This window comes from Caloenas nicobarica, chromosome 12, assembly GCF_036013445.1.
Source record: "Caloenas nicobarica isolate bCalNic1 chromosome 12, bCalNic1.hap1, whole genome shotgun sequence".
Lineage (NCBI taxonomy): Eukaryota > Metazoa > Chordata > Aves > Columbiformes > Columbidae > Caloenas > Caloenas nicobarica.
In genome coordinates, this window is record NC_088256.1 from 17,754,194 (window position 1) to 17,775,352 (window position 21,159).

Below are 21,159 nucleotides of genomic sequence, written 5' to 3' on the forward strand. Positions count from 1 at the left end.
GGGAACACTCCCCATCCTCCCCAATGCACTCACTCTATTTAATTTCAATTAATATCCTTGTCAAAATTGTAAGTAGAAGGAGGATACTAATACGCAACCTGGCATTAAAGAATAACTGCTACACTAGATCCCTTTTTCCCCAAATGAGGTCTGCAGGGGAATAATGCAAATTAAGGTATATACATAAAATTCTGAGCTAGCCAAAGCAGCATTTTATAATCAAAATACCATTCCACAAAGGCAAAGGTCACCTTACAGAAAACTGAGCAAAACTGAAAAGTCGTCATTTGATAAATCAAATACAGAAGCAGATTTTTTTCTCCTTCTCATAGGAAAAAAAAAAAAGGCGCCTTAAAGGCGACGTCTGAAAGTAAAAAAGCAATCAGGTGCAACAGTTAAATCCAGAGAAGTTTCCCATTTCAAGTCAAGCTCACTGCAGGGAAAACAGAGCAAACTAATTATGATGTAAATCCACAATGAATGATGCAGAAATAGTATGCAATGTAAACAATAATTTTGAAATTCCCAGTTTATATCAGCAGTGATCTGTTTTATACACTCCAGAAGTATAACTCAGAAAAGATATTTTTGTACTAATGAGAGACTTCTACTTTTTAATCAAAGAATAAATTAAAGCATTTTCAAAAGCATGCCAGCCTCATTAATTAGTTCCATTAAAATGTAAAAGATGAGCACATGAATTTGCCTCACTTTGCGCTTGCATCTCTTTACCTTAAATATCCTATCATGTATTATTACAGGCATAGCTGGAAAATACATCTATTATTAATATTCCTTGGCATCTCTCATTAAAAGATCCTGCATTCAATTGTTTATAATTTATCTTGATTATAACTATTTGGACAGAAGTTTTCACAGTGGTCATTTTAGAGAATTTCAGCCAAAGCATTTCTGCCTTTTCCAGGGATAAGGGAAGTCAAGTATTTCATCTGTGTCAAGAAATTCTAGCAATTCTTCTTGAACGTTAAAAAGAATGCAAGTTAGTACATTCCAGAAAACACATCTTGGAAAAGGTTTGAAATCTAAGAGAAGGCTGCTTCATGCTGCCCCTATGAAAATCAATTGGCATTTAGGAAGTTATCAGGCATTCTAGTTTTCACAAACAAATTTATTCGTCAAAGGTGGTCTAAGTCTTAGCTTGGTGCAGCCAGGGAATGAAGGTGAAAAGTAAGGAAGAACCAGATGTAGATACTGTTGGCTGTCCCCCCAGGTACAATGACTTCCACCATAAGCTCCCTCTTCCACCAGGTTGGAAGTTCCATTTGCTCATGACAAAGCTCCAACATCCCCTCAAGATGATTTCCCCATGCAGAGGGTGACAGAATAGCATCCGGGCAGCTTCTCTTAGCTGAAGTGAGGGAGATCTCAGTGGATTTAGGCATTTCAGCACTTTCAATCAACCAATACCTCCAGTAGACATTAGGACAATGCCTCGGGACAGAATTGCTATATATTCAGCGCTCTTTTCAAAAGCTAGAAAATCACCCAAATCAAATACTCACACACTATTTTCCAAAATGTCTTTGGATGGCCATGCTTATCACTCAAAAGTGAGGAAATACTAAATTTAAGCTTGTCTCTGCACACATAAGTCATTTCTCTTTTTGTAAGAATTATCTTAGTCTTTCTATTTCACCCACAGGGCCAATTTCATCCAGTGCACAGCAGGAGTCACATTCACTAAATGAGCAACAATCCAATAATTTGTCCTTCTGTCACTGTTCATTAGTGGTCTAGAAACTTGTTCTTTGCATACTATTTAGTCCAGGTTCTGAAACCAGCACTGTTTCTGTGCTTGCCAGTGCAGTATCAGACCATTTCCAATACACTAATTGACTTATTTTCACAATTTCCCTGTGAGATAAGGGGGTTTCTTATTCTCATTTGGAAATGGCAAACTAAGGCATGGAGTCCTATCGTGTGACTGGCATAAGCCGTAGAAGGAGTTCTAAAGTAAAAGCCAAGTGAGTACAGGGGAGAAAAAAAGCCCTACATGTTTAACTACCGACCACGCTCACAAATTGAAGAATTGGGTCCATGTCTAACACTGCATTTCTACACACAATTAATAGAATCCGCAAAGATGTGGGCCCCATTATCTGCAAACACAAGATGCCAATGACACTTGTGCACCAAGGCTGACAGTCTGGTTTGCAAAGCTCTACCAGCTTGCGAGGACACATTCTCACTTGTAGCAAGGAAACGTATTGATGTTACTAAGGGGCAGAATACAGCAAATTGCACAAGATCTACTCCAGCCTGATAGACACTGGTCTGCCAGCAAACATGTGCTGAGCAATTAAAAAAAACAAGCCCTCGGCGAAGCTTCCAACCAAATGGGCACCAGCGTGGTTTGGTCAAAATGCTCAGCAGCTTGCTCTAGTTCTAGATGCACATTTTAACGAAGGTCACTTTTAGAGGCAGACCTTGGTGCATAGGACAAGTCTTGCTGCAGCTCCAGAGCCCTCTCCCAGCCATGCAGCCGTGCATGCTGCAGGCAGGGCTGGAGCAGCTGTGCTCTTCATGAGAGAGGCAATTCCATTAAGCTAACAGCTGTGAATGGTTCAAGAATTTACTTTACTGTGACTTTATTTTCTGTGATTTTATCTACTTATCTTCACTGAATAAAGCAATTTGAGTCTGATTTTATTGTCTCATCGGTCAGACTAACAGGTGTCCCAGTTGCAAGAGTTACCAGTAGATGCGCATTGCCTCTGAAACTGAAGGAATGACTTCAGACCTCTTTGGTTCTATTTCAACAAAAGGGTTCTTTAGAGAGGAAGAATCAGTAAACAAACGTTTGTTTATCACAGTTTATTACAGGCATTAATTAAGAAGAGTGGCAAATCTGGTTCACTGTTATTGTAATTGTAGAAAGAATATAAAAATGGAATTTATCAGAGTGAGTGTACAAAACACTCTCCTTGTGATACAAAGTTCTGGTCTGTGTGGGCTGACAGTACCACCACATTTACTGCATGCTGACAGGCAAGTTCAGAAATGTAACGCTGTGATACAGAGGTGTCAAGATTGCTGAAATTAATACTGGGATGTGTGGTGTTTAGCTCGTTGACTCAGCTGACTTAGGTGTGTTAGGGAAGCAGTGTCATATGACAGTAGAGGCACTGCAATTTAGCATAAAGTAAAGCTATTTCTTTTTGGAAAGATTTCTGGTGCTTTCTCAGAAAATGTATATTTTATACTAGACTTTTAGCTGAAGATATCAGTTTCCTGCACAGGCATATGTCTGTTATTACAGATGGGAAAAATGTAGCAGAGATGGAGCTACTCAGAAGGAAAGCAGCCAAGTGAATGATTTAGGATTCTGAATTACGATGTTCTACTCCCGTTCCTCTGCTCTAACCAAGACACGCTCATCCTTGGAAGACAAAGGCTTTTTACTGTTGCAATGAGCAGTATCCTTTCAGAGCTTGCTTGTTGTCACTGAGCTGAACAACATGACTCAGGACCAGGCTGTAAGGATGGGGAGAATTCCAGAACCTCCTTTATCATGAGAGCATATGTCTACTGCTTGTTCAGGGGGGAGGCTGCTCAGCACAAACAATTGAGGATATGGTTTCAAGTCGAGCAGTTTCAACACCATCCAGCAAAGATAACAGTAGCTCTCTGCCAACTATGTTATCAAATCTCTTGCAATGGCTTACATACTCTGTTCATCTGTCTTCAAGTATTAAGGTCCTTCCACCCTTCATTTTTTACAGAGTATTTTCTCTTTTGCCTTTTTATAAGTTAACTTAGTCTGATGTGGGAGATTACTAGGGTATCTTGAACTCAGTAAACACAGTTGAGTAGCAAATCTGCTGCTCTGAACCATGTAGTGAAGACAAAATTGTATTCTACTGAAATTGTTCCAGTATAGGTGAATGAAAATTTGGATCTAGAATTTCATATTCCTTACGAGGGGAGAGGAAGAGTGGAATCTCCTGTCTTACCCAGAGAACTGCTAAATGCTTTGCATTTGCTTTGCCTTGGGGACCTCTTGAGATCAGCCCAAACCTTGGGAGGTTACCAGAAAACCTCAGACATCCATGACAACGAGAATACTGAGCTACTGACACGGATACCATGGCTTCCTGCAGAACCACTGTCTTCTTCACATCCAAGAATACTAAATTCTTACTGACTAAACCTTGGGATAGGCCACATTCTATCAACACTAGCATGAATGCTGACCCTACTGCCATGAACTCCAATGTTTCTTCATCAAATTGTGAACACAGCTGTGCAGATGACAGGTTTCCTCAGAACACCCATGGTTCAGAATAGGCTGCTGAGGGCTGAACCACCTCAGGCTGACCAAGAAACTGAATGCAAATCTCTCATAGTCCAGGTATGTGCTCTGACCACCAGCTGTTGTGTAAAGGCTTCTCCTTATAATCTCTCCTCCTAAATGTATTTTCAAACAGGGGAAAGGGTAAAACAACCTGTTGTCAGACTTCACCCCTACTCTCTGATGTCCAAACAGCTCACTCAAAATTAATGGAGTAAATGGCAGTCTTTCCCTTAGTCCAGCAGTATTAACATAGCTATGTTAAGTTTTTGCTTGTTTGGTAGGTGGTGTAAGCTCTGCAGCTCATTCCTGATTCAAAACAAGGACCTTGCCACCTGGTCTTGTATGCAAGGACACATTAAGACATTGTGCAAATTCTGTATTTAGGGTCTCCTGAAATGGGATTCAACTGGAACAACCAACAAAATGTTACATAAGTGCAAGCCATAAAAACTGTGCTGCTGTCAATCAGGAGACTGTTGTACCACACTTAATACATGGAAATCAGGAGAACTTTCAAAGACCAACTTTCCCCCCCCCCGCCCCCCCAAAATTGCCACTCACTATATGGAGAAAGCACATTCCGCTGAGAAACTCTTGGAATTGTCTCCAGAACACATACTTCTGCCATTCACATTTCTTAGGATAAGAGTTGAATCAAGAATGTAAGCATCTAAGGAAAAGAGGAGTAGGGCTTGCTCCTTCTAAAATTAGGGGGTTACTTGGTGTGACCAGGTATATCAGAAATAACAACACAGACTTTTAAAGACAAACACATTAACACAAAACAGTTTTTAAATTAATCCAACACAAAGAAGGTAATTGATTAACCTATTGTTTCTGCTCTATACAGGTAAAGACATTATACCTTGATATTTATTCTTATATCTACATATCCCTATCTATCTATATTTAGGTTCAGCTTGAATTTTTCTTCTTTGTTTAAAAATATTTCACTGGACTACCAGTTACGGCAAAAGAAAAATTACCAAAATGTCTCTAGTATTCTAGGCAGCCACATGCGTTAGCTCATCATAACGTGCACACAGATATTTATGTTCCAGGCTCTGTAACAGTCACATTATGGTTTTAAGTGCATATCTCCTACAGAGAAAGAAATCTGAGGCTGTCAGTCATTACATTCACGTTACCTCAACATCTTGCTTTTTACTAAAGTTTCCATGCACAAGCAATATCAACATCTGTTTCAAGAATCGCTGCTGGAATTGTAGCTTCACACAGCCAAATTGCCTATGCTTCCACCGAGGAAATGGCTATTTATTTTATGCAGCCATCTGGGCTCTAAATAGTATGTTTTGTCATTTGTGGTCTTGTTTTCCAGGGTTTCTTGTATGAAATTTGATTCCTTCATAACTTATTTCTTCTGTAAATTACATTTTTTAGTAATCAAACTTGTGAATAAATGTTTCGTAAGAGACTTGCAACATCAGTGTCAATTCATAAATATTTTGGATCTAGAGCCAAACCCTAATTGCAACAGCTTTGATGGTCTACACTTATGGGTTTTTTTTCCAGAGAAATCATATGCAAAAATAGTCTTTATGAAACCCTCTCCCAGTTATATGAATGACATATGTTGTTGCAGGATTTTATACTTCAGGATGATACCAGTCAACTTGTTTGCATGGTTTGAACACAGACCCTGCAGTCTTAGAGTCCAGGCCCCATCTTTTTAAACAAAGGGGCAAATGATAATGACTAACAGCAAAAAATAGATATTCACAAACCTTTACCAACATTCCATTATTTTTTTGCTTGCATTATGATAGAAATGCAAATACTTTTTTCCCTCCTCATATCATCCCTTCTCAGATTTCCTCTTAATTGGCTTTAGTCTCACAGTTACACGTCACAATCCAGAAAGTATCAGGTATCTTAGAAGGCCACTTACCGAAATGGTAAGAAATCCTGAATTACAGATGAGAACAGCTGACTTTCCCACTTTCTGTTTGCTGTAGTCACAAATTGGTTTGCATTGCACCACAGAGCTTGCTAACTGACACCAGGGAACCAAGAGCAGACTCCAAGCCGCCTCAAGTCTGCTCATTCTTCTCTAGATACACAACCAGTGTTCTGCTTTTCCCCATGAGAAAAAGAGCCCTCAGTAACACAGATCTAACACTCCACCTTTCCACAGTGGCAAACCAACAGATTGCTCCTCCCAGGACTCTACCACATACCGGAGCTGACACCACAACAGTCCAACCTCTGTATTTTCTGGTACACTTCTTCCCTGGTCACATCTTCCAGCAAGGAGGATTCTCTCACTCTTCCCAGCAAGGCTTAATTTTCTTCCCACTGTTACTTGCTCTGTCAAGGAGGCCAGTCACACCACCTAGCTAATGCTGACCAAGCTGCTCTTTCATCTTTGTGAAACAGTAACAGGATAAAGCAAGTAACAAACTACACCACAAAAAAACCAAACCAAAACAAAAAAACAAAAATAGGGAAGCACATGGCTAAACCAGGCAAAACAGGCTCATTCTGTCTACTCTCCTCTTCCTTCTCACAGTCTTGAGCAGAAAGAACAGCCCTGTCCTCTCCTTTCTTCATCAACTATGCTATATCCAGTCTCACAGATCCTAAACATAGTTTTCAAACTTTAGAAGAGACAGAAAAACATATTGTTATCAACAGCCTTACCTTGACCGCCACCTTATATTATTTGTCTTGCTTACCAGTTCTGCACAATCCATCCTGGTTTTGCTCTGCTACCTTGTTCTTTACTTGCTTTTCACTCAGGTGCAGTGGCCTAATCATCAGGTTCATCATCATCACCTGCATCAGCCACTAAGTGGTAAATGGCTGCTGGCAAATGTTGTCTATGCAGCAATGTCAATCTCTTAAACTATTTCTTAAAACTCTTATTTCAAGAATACTTTTACATAATTAACGTACCTTCAAAGACAAGGTACCAAGAATTAATAGAGAAACCCCATAACCTGATACGTTTGAACAAAATGCAAAATGTAAGAATATACTGAGTAACCTAAGATTGTATATAGTATCCACAAATTCCACAGAATTCCATAAAACCTTAATTCAGTACTGCCCTTTTCTGGAGCTAGCATGTGGTTTCTTTTCCTCCAAAGCATCACTCAGTTTCAAACTGTACTCTTCCAATACATCAAACCATGACTGACATAGAAGGAGGAGGCTATCACAAACCCAGGGAAATGTATTAATAGCAGGTTTGCCAACACTGCTTTCAACAGGTCCACAGCATTTGTAAAGAGGCAATCAAATCTGAAGGGAGACAAAACCTTTTTCAGCTGGTTGTCTGAATGAATCAAGAAATAATTGTTCTTTCCTCTGAGGTTAAACTTAGCCAGATTGGCAGAATTCTACTCTTGCTCAGTAGAAGCAAATATGAATAAAACAGATTTGAGCAGCTCTTTGCCACTTCAGGTGCCTTGGCCATAGAGGAAGCTCTACCTCTCTTCACTTTAGCCTGTGACATAAGCCACTGCTCTCTTAAATGCCTGAGAATTTTCATTTAACCAGAGTCACTGAGCTCAGGAAGGTGACAGCTAGGAGGAGGCTAATGTTCAGTGATCATCTGTGTAGATGAACTAGTTCATGCCTTAGAAGACAATTAACAGCCAGGTGTGGATGAGAAAGACACTGGTTGGAGGGATGTATAACACCTGCCAGCACACTACTTGTTTCAGGCAAGTGTTGTTCCCATTCACGGGGAAGTATGAGCAAATTCTCCTTAAAATAAAGTAGTGGAGGAGCAAACGACAAGACTCTGCAGCTGACTGCATACGTAACTTCGGGCCAGGACTAGAGAATACCTCCCCTACCCTGTAATGATGAGTCAAAGCAAATTTTATTACAGATTATAGGGGCTTACTAAAGCAGCCTGACCACATGAGCTACTAGGAATAATTATGATCTACCCACAGTAGTCATTAAGTTGCTATATCTGTTACATGTTTAAATAACAAGGTGAAGAGTGAATGGGAAAGAAAAAGTCATATACCTGTCCCATTGGTCATTGTTTCCCGTATGACTAGGAGGTCTATGTGGGGAGAACCAAGTAATGGAAAGAGAATTAAAGCACAGAAGATTATATTTAAGGAAGGGGGAAGTGAGGTCTGTCCTTGGACTATGCTAAAGCAGTGGTTTCCTAAGTGGGGTGTGTGCACACAAAGAGGTACACAAGACAATCCATTCGAAGGGAGAAAATATTTTTCATTCCATTAATAAAACAAAAAAGAATGAAAAGCAATGCTTATTCCATCTTTCATCCTTTTTTAATTTGTTTTTTTGTATATGTTTTATAGTGTACATAATATATTAGAGCAGTAGTAGGGGTACATACTTAAAAATATTTTACTGATGGGGGCACGTGATCAAAAAGTTTGGAAACCCAAAGGACTGGTGTTGCAGGTCGCACCAAGTCAGCTCTTAAACTAGAAGTAGTGTTGAAACAGCAAAACAGCTGGAGCAGGTGTTAAAGTAGCTATTATCCTCACAAAACTAGTGCTAGGACCTGAATATCCTGCCCTGAACATCAACCCACGTGGAGAACACAGTAAAGTGAACAGTCCTCCGGATGGTAAAGATATGCCCATAAAATAAGGAAAATTTAGTTACTTGTTGCACCTCTTTCTACTCTTCCAAATAATTGCATAAATGTGAGATTCGTGCCGTAACAACTCTAACCTGTTAGGATGAGCTACAGGTGATGTTTTAAACTCACCACAGTATTTTGTGCAGACTTTGCAAATCCTAAGCATGTCATTCAGTATTGGCTGTATGCTTCTCATTAAAGGCATTAAGCAAACAGAAAAGCAATTGTTCTACAAAAAAAAGTTTGTTGAATTATAAGAATATGAAAACTTCTGCAGTTGATAACAATAATTCCTTTGGATTTCTCTGTGCATTCTTAACAGTATATATTACTTAATTGATAAATCATAACTCATTTAGAGCTCTTAGGTCTATTGCACAAATATCTGGTCAAGAGCTCTTTAATGCACACCACTGTCACTATAGACCATAACAGCTGCTTTGGAGATGTCAGTTTAGTTTGTCACAACCTCTTTAAATCTGAAAAAAACCTCAATTACTTTGTAGTTGCCAATGTGCAATTTAAGCTGATTGTTTGGTGCCATAATTGAGCATTGTCTGAGCATGGGAGGTGAGATACTAAAGCAACTAAGCAGAACAGGCATCACTATCATCAGATAAATCACAGGGGACTCAAATTCAAAGTTAATAACGGAGATGCTTGCCATGTGTTTACGGACGACAAACGATGAGAAAAGAGAGGATGGGAGACATTATTTCTCTGTTTCACTCTGTACTCAGCTACTCGAAAAACCTACATGAAACCATTAATGCTATGTTTGCAGTTAAAAAGCAATATCTGCTTGCTATCCCCACTTCCCAGCTCAAGTGTCAGCTGCCAGTTAAATCTTTGCTGGGTAGGGGGTGCCGTCCAGCTCATCCATTGTAGCAACAAGTGTGGACCTAACCAGTACATTGAGTGCTGCCAGCACAGGAACTCAATGGAAAGAGTGATGCCACTTTTTCCTGTGTTTTGGCTCGTCGGCACATCACATTTCCTCTCCTCTGCCCCCAAAGTACAGACAAGTGGTTGAGAAGGTCAGATACAAGTGCATAACTTTGCAGGTAAGGAATGTATGGAGTTCAGAAAGCAGATTTCAGCTGTTCTCGAGTGCAGGCAAAAGCTAATATAAATGCTCAGAAAACCCAGCTCTGTTCCTAATGGTCTCTTTGCTCAGAATGCTGTTCTCTATAGCCACATAATTTAAAGAGACTTTTGCTAAGTACTGAGGGAAAAGTGGCTTCCTTTGGTGAAGGGAGCAAAATGCCCGTTGCTGCAAGCTATCTATCATCTTGAAAAAAGCCCAAGATGTACTGAAACTCCCAAATTTTTATTCCCAACAGAACCAGATAAGACCAGTGTTTTCTTGACAGGCACTCCTCCCATGTCAAAATCTGCTTCTCAGTACAGTTTTGCAGACATCAACCCACCTGCTAGGCTGGATAATAAATAAATGTCCATCATGTCTTTATTTGAAAAAAGATTTTCTTCTTGCTGTTTTGGGTTTTTTTTCATTTTCCTTGCACATTTGGGGAAAGATACCCTTCCCTCAGCCAGGAAATAGCCATTTTGAGGTAAGACCTTAAAACTGATGATTTTGAAAGTTTTCCCTATTGCCATGCTGTTCTGCTCCTGCATTCCTGTGGTGCCAACAGATGAAGTTGTAAGCCTGCTCGCCTCCCTGCATCTAATCCTGATACTACTCAGCAGCAGGGAAGGTGGGCAAATGTTCACTGGCAGTTGTCGGGAAAGAAACACAGCAGGATTTAAACTGGATGACGCCACTGCATGTGTAAAACAACCGTTTGAGCAAATGCTGCTATAGCAGCATCTTTAACCAGTAAAACAGAATTTGCTGTTAACCTTTTGCTTCCTAGCTAGCTGCACTGATGAGTTATGATTAATTGTAGTTATGCTCTTTTTGTTTTTTGAAAAAAAAGCCTATCGATTAAAAAAAAGACAAATGCTTGTAGGAGCTGCTTTGACAGACTTTTATATGTGACCATGCTAACAAAAATAAATTGCAAAACCCAAATGGGAATAAGATTCTGTTGCATTCTGGTAAAAGATTCCATGTCATTTTTCACAAGGCCATTTTTCCCATGATCTTCCTTTTGTTTCTTTCAGGCTTGCACAGTTTGGTCTTTAGTTGATGGGCCCCAATCCCAGATGTTTCACAGTTTAACCACAGTCGTTTTATAGCATTCTAGGGCTGTTATGAATGAGTAAGACCATAACAGTAATTTGCCACACTTATCTACTATTCAAAAGCTAGATCTCAGTCACCTACTGTGTCATCAAAACAACTGGTCAACACCATCCCAATAGCTGTTTTTTCTCCAGGCTCTCAGGTTTCTTTGCTTCTGATAGTTGTTTATATAGATCCTCTCCTTCAAACTGAACTCCACCGTTCTTTGAAGTTATCAGTTTAGTATCTGAGAAACATAACTTCAAAAAACTTGAAATATCAGCTAACAATGCACCCAATGTTAGGAATTGGAATGAACTTTTTCCTGCCCTTCATTGAAGATGATGGGAAAAGATGCATCACAAAGCCAATGATGACTCCTATATGTTTAGCTGCTGCAATTCATAAGGCCATGTTTTACTGAAGAAATTGCTTTTCAGTAATGCTGCTACCTACGTGGTACATTTAACTGAGGTACAGCTTTCTATTTCGAAATGTACGTAAGAGCATTTTATACCTGTGTATTGCCCCCCAGATCTCCTCTCTGTGCAGTAAGTCCTAAGCACAGGATGTTATCTGTTGTTTTAGCTGGCGTAGTTCCTCCATCTCACATTTAGATCATGCATGTTAGTGCTGGATCAGGCACCTTTAAGAAAACAGTAAAAGCTTGGAGAGTCAGTAAAAACCTTAACAGGAGCCTGGACAGGAGTGCAGTGCTAAATGGCAGGCCAAGCAGATGAATCAGAAAATTCCTTTTCTAAAGAAAGGTTGTTCTCGTTATTTCATTTCAACTCAGCCGATGATATGCACTAGGCAGAATATTGAACAGCTCTAGTCTTACAGACTGAAAAAAATCACATACTTGAAAATCAGGGAGATAAGTAAGATGCAGCAGTTCTATAGCATCCGTAGCCATGCTCCCTTTTAGAGGGCAGCTCTTTGTAGAAGTGCCATCATATTTCCCACATTGCCTGAATGGCTGCTGACACTAGCAAACGTGCAAAGCTACCAGGATAGCGCTAGTGGCTGATACTACAGAGAAACAAGCTGTTGCAGAGTTGTCATGGTTTAACCTCAACTGGTAACTCAGCCCCACACAGCCGCCAACTCACTCCCTTCCCCTGGAACGAGGGGAGAGAGAATCAGAAGGGTAAAAGTGAGAAAACTTGAAGGTTGAGATAAAGAGAGTTTAGCAGGTAAAGCAAAAGCTGCATATGCAAGCAAAGCAAAACAAGGGATTCATTCACCACTTCCCATCTCAGGCAGGTGCTCAGCCATCCCCAGGACAGCAGGGCTGCGTCACGGGTAACGGCGACTTGGGAAGACAAACTCCATCACTCCGAACACTCCTCCCTTCCTTCTTCTCATAGCTTTGTATGCTGAGCATGCTGTCATACGATGTGGAATATCCCTTTGGTCAGTCGGGCTCAGCTGTCCCGGCTGTGTCCCCTCCCAGCTTCTTGTGCCCCCCCCCCACTCACCAGTGGGTCGGTGTGAGAAGCAGAAAAGCCCTGACTCCATGTAAGCTCTGCTCAGCAGGAACCAAAACATCCCTGTGTTATCAACACTGTTTCCAACACAAATCCAAAACACAGCCCCATACCAGCACGAGAGTGAAGCTCTATTCCACTTGCACACTGAATAGAACACACACACATGCTCAAAGATTTATACACTTGGATGGGAGGTGGACGTAGGATACTGGATTCTGTGAGGAAGCAGTGCAGTAAGAAACATGCCTTTTGTGAACGGACTTGGAAGCAGTACAATGAAACTTAGAAGGCTACAATAGTACAGCTGTGGACAGTTTTTCACTTTCATCTGGCAGAAACCTTTTTTTAAAAAAATTTTTTTTTCCAGTGTTTTGTGAGAACAAAAAAGTTTTGGAGTACAAAGATCAGAAGCAAAACTGAGTTGGACAGAGGCAGTTGCTCCACTGGGACCTTGCAGCTGAACATGAAATACGGTTTCCAGGAAGACCTTTGCATTTTATTTTAGCTGTGCACCCAAGCCCAGGTCGACAAAGGATCAGAAGAACCATAACATTTCGAAATTGCACCCCTTACATGGAGACAAGCTGGGAAAATATTTGTTGAGAGATGAAGTACATTCTCCTGCTATATCTGCACTACCTGGCATTACATGAATCTCAGCTGGGAACAATAGGCCTCAGAACTGAACCTCAAGTCTTCAAAAATATGAGACCAGTTCCCCAGTCACGGGGATTTTGCTTAAATACAAATTTGTATTTGGCTTTGGATTTTTGAGCTTTCTGGTTCAAACCTGTTCTCTCACTATAACTCTGAGAAGCCTGGGTTTCATTTCATTGTACTTATTTTTTAAGTTTAATTCTTATGACTTTGAAAGCTTTCTAAAGGTCAGATGGAGAGAAGTGCCAGATATTGCCACAATTGCCTACAGTGTAATGCAGCCATTTCATATTGCTTTAAAGCTTTCCAAAAATCATTTCAACTCTTTCTCTTCATCTTACAGCATGTGGTTAAAGGTGTGGGTTATGTTTCAGAAAGCGAGACAAATCCTTTGCCATTAGACATGGTGCAGGCTCCGAGCAATGTGATAAAAGAGCTGTACTCCTGTGGAAGCCCTATCGTAGCTCCTGTCTCTAGGGTAGCAGCATCCACTCTTGGACACAGCTGTTGTGCATTGGGCGGGTTGTTTATCCTTGTATTTATTTAATCTTTGTGAAGATAAAGAGGGATGTTCCACTGAGCGCTCTTTTGTTTCACTCTGTATCAGTTCAATACAGAGCGAGCAGATCTAAAGCCACAAGCAATGGTTTGAGTATCTTGTAATTCCTCTAAAGCCTTGTCATCATATGCTGTATTATGTTGTCTTTTTTACTGAGTGACCATTGCTCTATTGTACACTATCTGCCTTTTTGTGACTTGATGAACCACCCTGTAAAAGGGAGAAATCAATGAAGTTCTCCGGTGAGCAAAACCACCAAGGGAAAAATGTTTTCCTGCAGCACCATCTCGTGGTCCCTGATTTTACCACGACGTCTGTTCCTCTCCTGGCCTGGCAAGTGGAAGGTCTGTCTGCTCTGCTGCCCTGAGCAGCTTCTTTTGCTGGCCACAAAGGCCCTGTGAGGAGCCTTGTAAGAAATGCTTATGCCTTCTTCTAGCTGACCTGGGCGCTAATCGAGGTCTTTGAAGTGACAGAAAGTGGAAAGAAAAAATGAGTTTGGCTCAGCAACGTGCAGCTTGGTGTACAAGATACACTCCAGAAGTTTAGGCACTGGGGAAGACACATGTTCCAGGTAGATCTGGGGTAACCCCCTGTTGAAATTGTTCCATAGTATGCTAAGGTCCAGGAATACAAAAACAAGCAAATGTTGTCAGAGGGATCTAAATATCTGCCAGTGGAAGTAAGCAGGCAATCAGCTGAGCAAAACATGCACATTTATGTGACAATGTCAGCAAAGTTAGCATCACACGCAGGCCTGTGAATGAATGTCGGTGATTTGACCCTAAGGTGATAATCTTGACCTGCAATAATAACGAAATAGCTATTATGACATTTTAAGCACAGATTGCAGCTATTTATGCAATATCCATGCTTGACAGTTATTGATTCAATGAACTGTCAAGATACTACAAAAATTACAACTTAAAATCAGAGGTTCTGTTTTCTCTAACCGAAAAACAAAACTTCCAGCTTTTTAGAACATCTTTAGAACAAAGCTGCTACATGGAAAAGGGACGTGTGCTATGCTCTTGACCACTGTCTCACCGGGGGAATATAACCCTTGCTGTGTCTTTTTCAGCTCACCTCCTCCTCTTATAGCGCATATATTTTGCTTATGCTCATCTTGTTCTGGTGCTGCCAGATACAGTTACTGTAGATGCACTGATTGCTTACTATTAAATACAGTTTTTTCATCAGTATGTGTCCTTTTGTCAGAATGTTATATGACACTGAAGGTAGTTGTGCTGCCAATAACATAGAACCAGAAAGAATTTCACCCTTCAAATCGAAATCAATACCCTTCAAATCAAAATCATGAAGCACCATATGAAAGCCTAACTTTCTCCAGAGCACAGCTCTCTCCATAATCACCATCAGCCATGAAGATCTATGTGGTTTGTCACATGCACATTTCAGCTGTGACAGTGCCCCTAAATTCGATGTAGCAGGAAACTGTTTTTATCTTTGTCAAAATGTCTGTATACATACTTCACCATTCATAACAATAATGTGGAGAAACAGCAAGTACATATCAGATTTGGAAGGCAAACAGAGCCCTATTCAATGTCCACATTCTGCTGCTCCACAACAAAAACGTAATACTTTTGCTTAAAAAATTATAATGAAATAATCTGTAATATTAATACAATGCTACTGGCAATGGTTGCAATACCAGGTTTTAAAGCTCCTGCATATAGTTATGTCTATCAGTAAGTACCCCCACAACTTCATGAGATTGCACGTATACATATTCCACCCCTATTACACTTGGATTTTAAATAATGCCTTTTTTATGACTGATGAAACTAAGAAAAATACATTAAATGGAGAATCCTGAAAGTACACAGAGTTTATAAGAATCACTCATAATACTTGTTTGCCAGTTTAGGAGCAAAGCTCCATTAATCCCAGTTGTAGCTCTTGGAAATTCTGTTACATGGACTTTACAGATCTAAAGAAAAATGACTGGTGACTGCATTGTTATGTGTGATACTGATTTCTACTGACATTCTTTCAGGTGCCCACTCTTACTTTGCAGTCAGATGCTGAAAACCATTACATGTTTGTTTCTTTTATTTTTGTTACTCTACAGAAAAACAGAAAGAAATTTCATTTTGAAATCATCTACCTTGGGAGACAGGTCATCTTAAGAACAAAGAAAGTTCTGTGGTGCAGCAATATATCGTGGAGAGAAACAATGCCAGAGAAAACACTACCACAGTTTCCTCAAGTACTTTGTACTTCTGCCAAGCTTATCTTTAAAGCTTGCTATCAATTTAATGAGTGACAACACTCTCTTCTTAATCCAGATAATATTCTAAGACTGACCTCTAAACTGAGACGGACATTTATCTGCTATCTTTATGTCCCTCCACAGAGATGCCATATTAATAAGAGAAGACTGGCTTTATTACTCAGGAGTTGCAATGAGCAGTTTTGCCTTTCAGTGTTACCAGATTTTTTGTACAGGAGATAAGGAACGAGCATGAGAAACCAGAAGTGAAGAACTTCCATCGCAAAATCAGTAGCATTATCAAGGGTTGACAACATTGTATTACTGATACTAAAACAAAACATCTCATTTCCTAGGGCATACTCAAGTAATCCTGGTGGCCTTCTGCTCAAGGTCTTCAAGATCAGATGGATCTTCCTCTACACAAAAAGGGAAAAAAATAATACTAAACATCAGTATAACCAGATTTAGGCACATCTTTACTAATTTGCCAAATCAATGCCCTCCCTCTAGTATTTCCTTATTGTTTAATGACCTCACTGACACTTGATTTTGTTGTCACCTTTAGTAGGCTATAGATTGACACACTCGTGGAGTAAATAGAATCATAGAATCATTTCAGTTGAAAGAGACCCTCAGGATCATCGAGTCCAACCATAACCTAACCTAACTCTGGCACTAAACCATGTCCCTAAGAATCTCATCTAAAGGCCTTTTAAACACGTCCAGGGACGGTGACTCCACCACTGCCCTGGGCAGCCTGTTCCAATGCCTGACAGCCCTTTCCATGAAGAATTTTTTCCCAATATCCAGTCTGAACCTCCCCTGGCACAACTCGAGGCCATTTCCTCTTGTCCTGTCACTTGCTACTTGGGAGAAGTGACCAACCCCCTCCATGCTCCAACCTCCTTTCAGGCAGTTGCAGACAGCGATCAGGTCTCCCCTCAGCTCCTGTTCTCCAGGCTGAACAGCCCCAGTTCCCTCAGCTGCTCCTCATCAGACTTGTGCTCCAGCCCCTCACCAGCTTCATTGACTCCTCTGCGCTCTCTGTAGTTCCTCAATGTCCTTCTTATGATGAAGGGCCCAAAACTGAACACAGAATTTAAGGTGGGGCCTCACCAGCACCAAGTACAGCGGCACAATCGCTTCCCTAGTCCTGCTGGCCACACTATTCCTGATACAAGCCAGGATGCTGTTGGCCTTTTTGGCCACCTGGGCACACACTGGCTCACGTTCAGCCGGCTGTCACCAACACCCCCAGATCCCTCTCTGCCAGGCACTTTCCAGCCACTCTTCCCCGAGCCTGTAGCGCTGCCTGGGGTTGTTGTGACCCGAGTGCGGGACCCAGCACTTGGCCTCGTTGAACCTCATACAATTGGCCTCAGCCCAGTGATCCAGCCGGTCCAGATCCCTTTGTATGGCCATCCTACCCTCCAGCAGATCAACACTCCCACCCAATTTGGTGTCATCTGCAAATTTACTAAGGGTGCACTCAGTCACTTCATCCAGATCATTGATAAAGAGATTAAACAGAACTGGCCCCTATACTGAGCCCTGGGGACACCACTTATGACCGGCCACCAACTGGATTTGACTCGGTTCACCACAACTCTTTGGGCCCGGCCCTCCAGCCAGTTCTTTATCCATCGCAAATACACCCATCCAGGCCATGAGCTGCAGCTTCTCCAGGAGAATGCTGTGGGATATGGTCTCAAAGGCATTACTGAAGTCTAAGTACACAACATCCACAGCCTTTCCCTCATCTACTAGGTGGGTCACCTTGTTGTAGAAGGAGATCAGGTTGGTCAAACAGGACCTGCCTTTCATAAACCCATGTTGACTGGGCCTGATCACATGGTTCTCTTGTATGTGCCGTGTGATGTTACTCAAGATCATCTGCTCCATGACCTTCCCCAGCACCGAGGTTAGACCGACAGGCCTGTAGTTCCCCAGATCATCCTTCCAGCCCTTCGTGTAGATGGACGTCACATTAGTCATCTTCCAGTCAACTAGGACCTCCCCAGTTAGCCAAGATTGCTGACAGATAATGGAAAGTGGCTTAGTCATCAACTCCGCCAGCTCCCTCAGCGCCCTTGGGTGTATCCCATCTGGCCTCATAGACTTGTGGGTGTACAAGTGGGGTAGCAGGTCGCTAACCATGTCCCCTTGGATTGCTGGGGCTTCATTCTGCTCCCCATCCCTGTCTTCTGGCTCATGGAGCTATAGCATTTCCCTCTCAGATTACATTTATTTCAGTACTCGACTGCTCTTCAGCATTAAGGAAGAATGCCAAGATGTGGAGGTATGTGAACATGTCAGCTGTGAAACACCCCTATCCCTACAGGAGGACAGATTTCTCAGTGCCTATAAATGGATCTGCATTTCCTAAAAAGCAACAAAACCCTACTTTGCTTTTCCACTTTCCCATCCAACACAGTTTGCACATGGGATTAGGAACACTGAAATAGCAGAGGGCTTAAACTTCGGACTGTAGTAGTGTCCATGGCTTGCTCTGCTGTCATTTAGCATCCCTGGACAGCGATCAAATTCTTGCAGACTCATTACTTGTCCCACAAGAGAAACTGAAGGTCATCCCTGATAAACAGTGCCTTTTGACAAAGTCTACTGGACTGAGAAGCAACAGGCATTTAGTACTGCATATGTTTAGTATTCTATACAGAATTGATATAAGATAGCAATCCTAAACTGGAAGAACAAAAGAAAACTCCAAGGTTAGTTTACCTTTTTTTTGTTCTTATGCTCCTTAAGAGTCTTTCTTAAGTCATTCCAGTAAACGTCTTGTAAGGTCATCCTTACGTGCTCTTTTCTTCTGCATAGTTTCAGCTATTTCCTTGTTTGCACTTCGTAAAGGATTGACACATGGACTGCAACATATTAAAACGACAGGTGAAATCGGCTGATTTCCAGAGAAGGAATTTAGAGAAGATCACCTGGATTTCAGCCATGAAATCCCAGCTCCAGTGAAAAAGACACGCAAAGCGACAGTTGATTTCAAGGACCATCACAAGAGTTCGTCATCATCAGCTTGAGGTCAGGAAAAGCATTACAATAAGCTTTTCCCATCTCTTACATTTTCTTCATGAATTTCAGCTCACCGTTTGATTCATATAATGCAACCATGACCAGAAATTTCCCAGTAACTAGTCAACCAAATTCTATGCCCTGCTTCCCACAGCTGTACTAGAATTTCAGCAGAAAGAAGACTTTTCTAATTCTTACTCTATTTTAAAAACCTACACAATATTATTCAAACATAGCACTAGTTAATTGCACCTGTGTTTTCCTAACCTTTAGTATCTTAACCTACTTGTCATTGCATGTTGTTATTAATGAAGACTAACAAAACAGAGAAATAAGGTAAGATAGCAGAGTTATAGACGTAGCAAAAGCATCAGAGAACACAGCTCGAGAAAAGAGGTGCTATGTTGGTAGCACACAAGAGAAACAATGACCGTATAACTTTGAAAACAAACGAATTTCCAGCCAGAGTGCATGGTTTAGGTTCATTAAAGGAATGCTTTTCAAAGCCATATCCTCTGTTGACTGTCTCTAAAAACTGGTAAAACTCAAAGTTACAATGTTATAGGATTACTCCTTTCCTAGAACTCAAATATATGATGTTGGAAATTAAAGCCATTTAGCATCTGGTTAATCACTTCATAAAAAAACGAAACAAAAAACAATTCATAGTAGGATAGCAACACTCCTAATTTCACTGGCTGTGAAAAAACACAGAAATTATAATTTAAACATTAATGTGAATTCTCTCAAAATGAACGCATATTAATTCATTTTCAAGAAAATTTATGATAATTCTATGTTAATTCTTTGCCTCCTGTTCTCAGAGTCACTGATGACTCAGTACAGCTATCTGTATGCTGAACGTCAGCTGTTGTGCACAGTGTAAGATGCAATGTGGAGATTTTCACAGCAGGTTTTGTCTAAATGTGAAACTCCACAGCAAATAGCCATCTGCTGAGCAGCTGCATTGGTAACATCTATGTGTGCGTGTACGTGCATGTATATGATCCCACACAGACTACTATCATCTTAGTAATGCAAAAGTTTAACACATGGGGGAAAAAAAATCCTCACAAAAAGACAATTCTGTCACATTAACCAAGCTATAGCATTAGCCATTAGATATGAACTACCACCTTAGAAAAATAAAGTGCAGTTAACGCATTCCATCTTAGTTTAATGATTTTGATGTTGTGAAGCTAACATTTTCCCATCACCATAAAAACATACACATATGCTGAAACTCTTCACAACATCAAATGCTAAACCACTTGCATAGCTGTAATGTGGCCTATACATTAAAAAAAATGCACTGCACTTCAGAAGTATTAGAAATAATTAATTCACTTTTCTCCCAACCACACTCCCAGCCCATCTCTCATTCTCTTCAGACCTACTACTTAGTTCGTTCTGTCTGTGTCTTACTGCATAACTCCAGGTCTGTCCCACACAAACACATTTCTACTTGTTCTTCTTTACAATCTGCTTTTTCTCATTCATTTATTCCCTATTATCTTTCAGATAATTCATTTCTGCTCATAGGTATAATTTCCAGTGCGGCAGTCAGTTGTTTACTGTAGGGAACATCACTTTGTGGTAGAAGTGTCTTTGAAGACAATGGTAAAAGAACCAGTTTTGTCTCCGTTTTCCCTGTGATTTTTGAGAGCTAAGGCAAGTGGGAGGAAGTTTCCTCACTTGTTTCTATTTAATTTATGTTACAAAGTGAAATCAAGTTTTCCTCAAAACTTTTCTTTTTTTTATTGATGCTCTGGGTTTTCTTTCCACTCAGGACCTTGAGTCCTAAAAACCTGTTCTGGGTTGACCAGGATGGGCTGTGTGCAGTGTTGGAACCTGCCTGATAGCTTGGTTGCACCTAAATCTCATTTGCCACCTTTTTTGCTCCTTATTGGCAGTTGCTGGCATTGCTTTCCTGCCAAAGAGGAGAAGAATGCAAACCAAGTTCTTTTAACTCATATGGATATAGTAGCCTTCGGTGGGGAGCAGGGACAGAAAGTAGCGGAATATAACCACAGAGTCGAGGGAGAAAAGCCTGATTTTCCCTTCCTCGGTATATC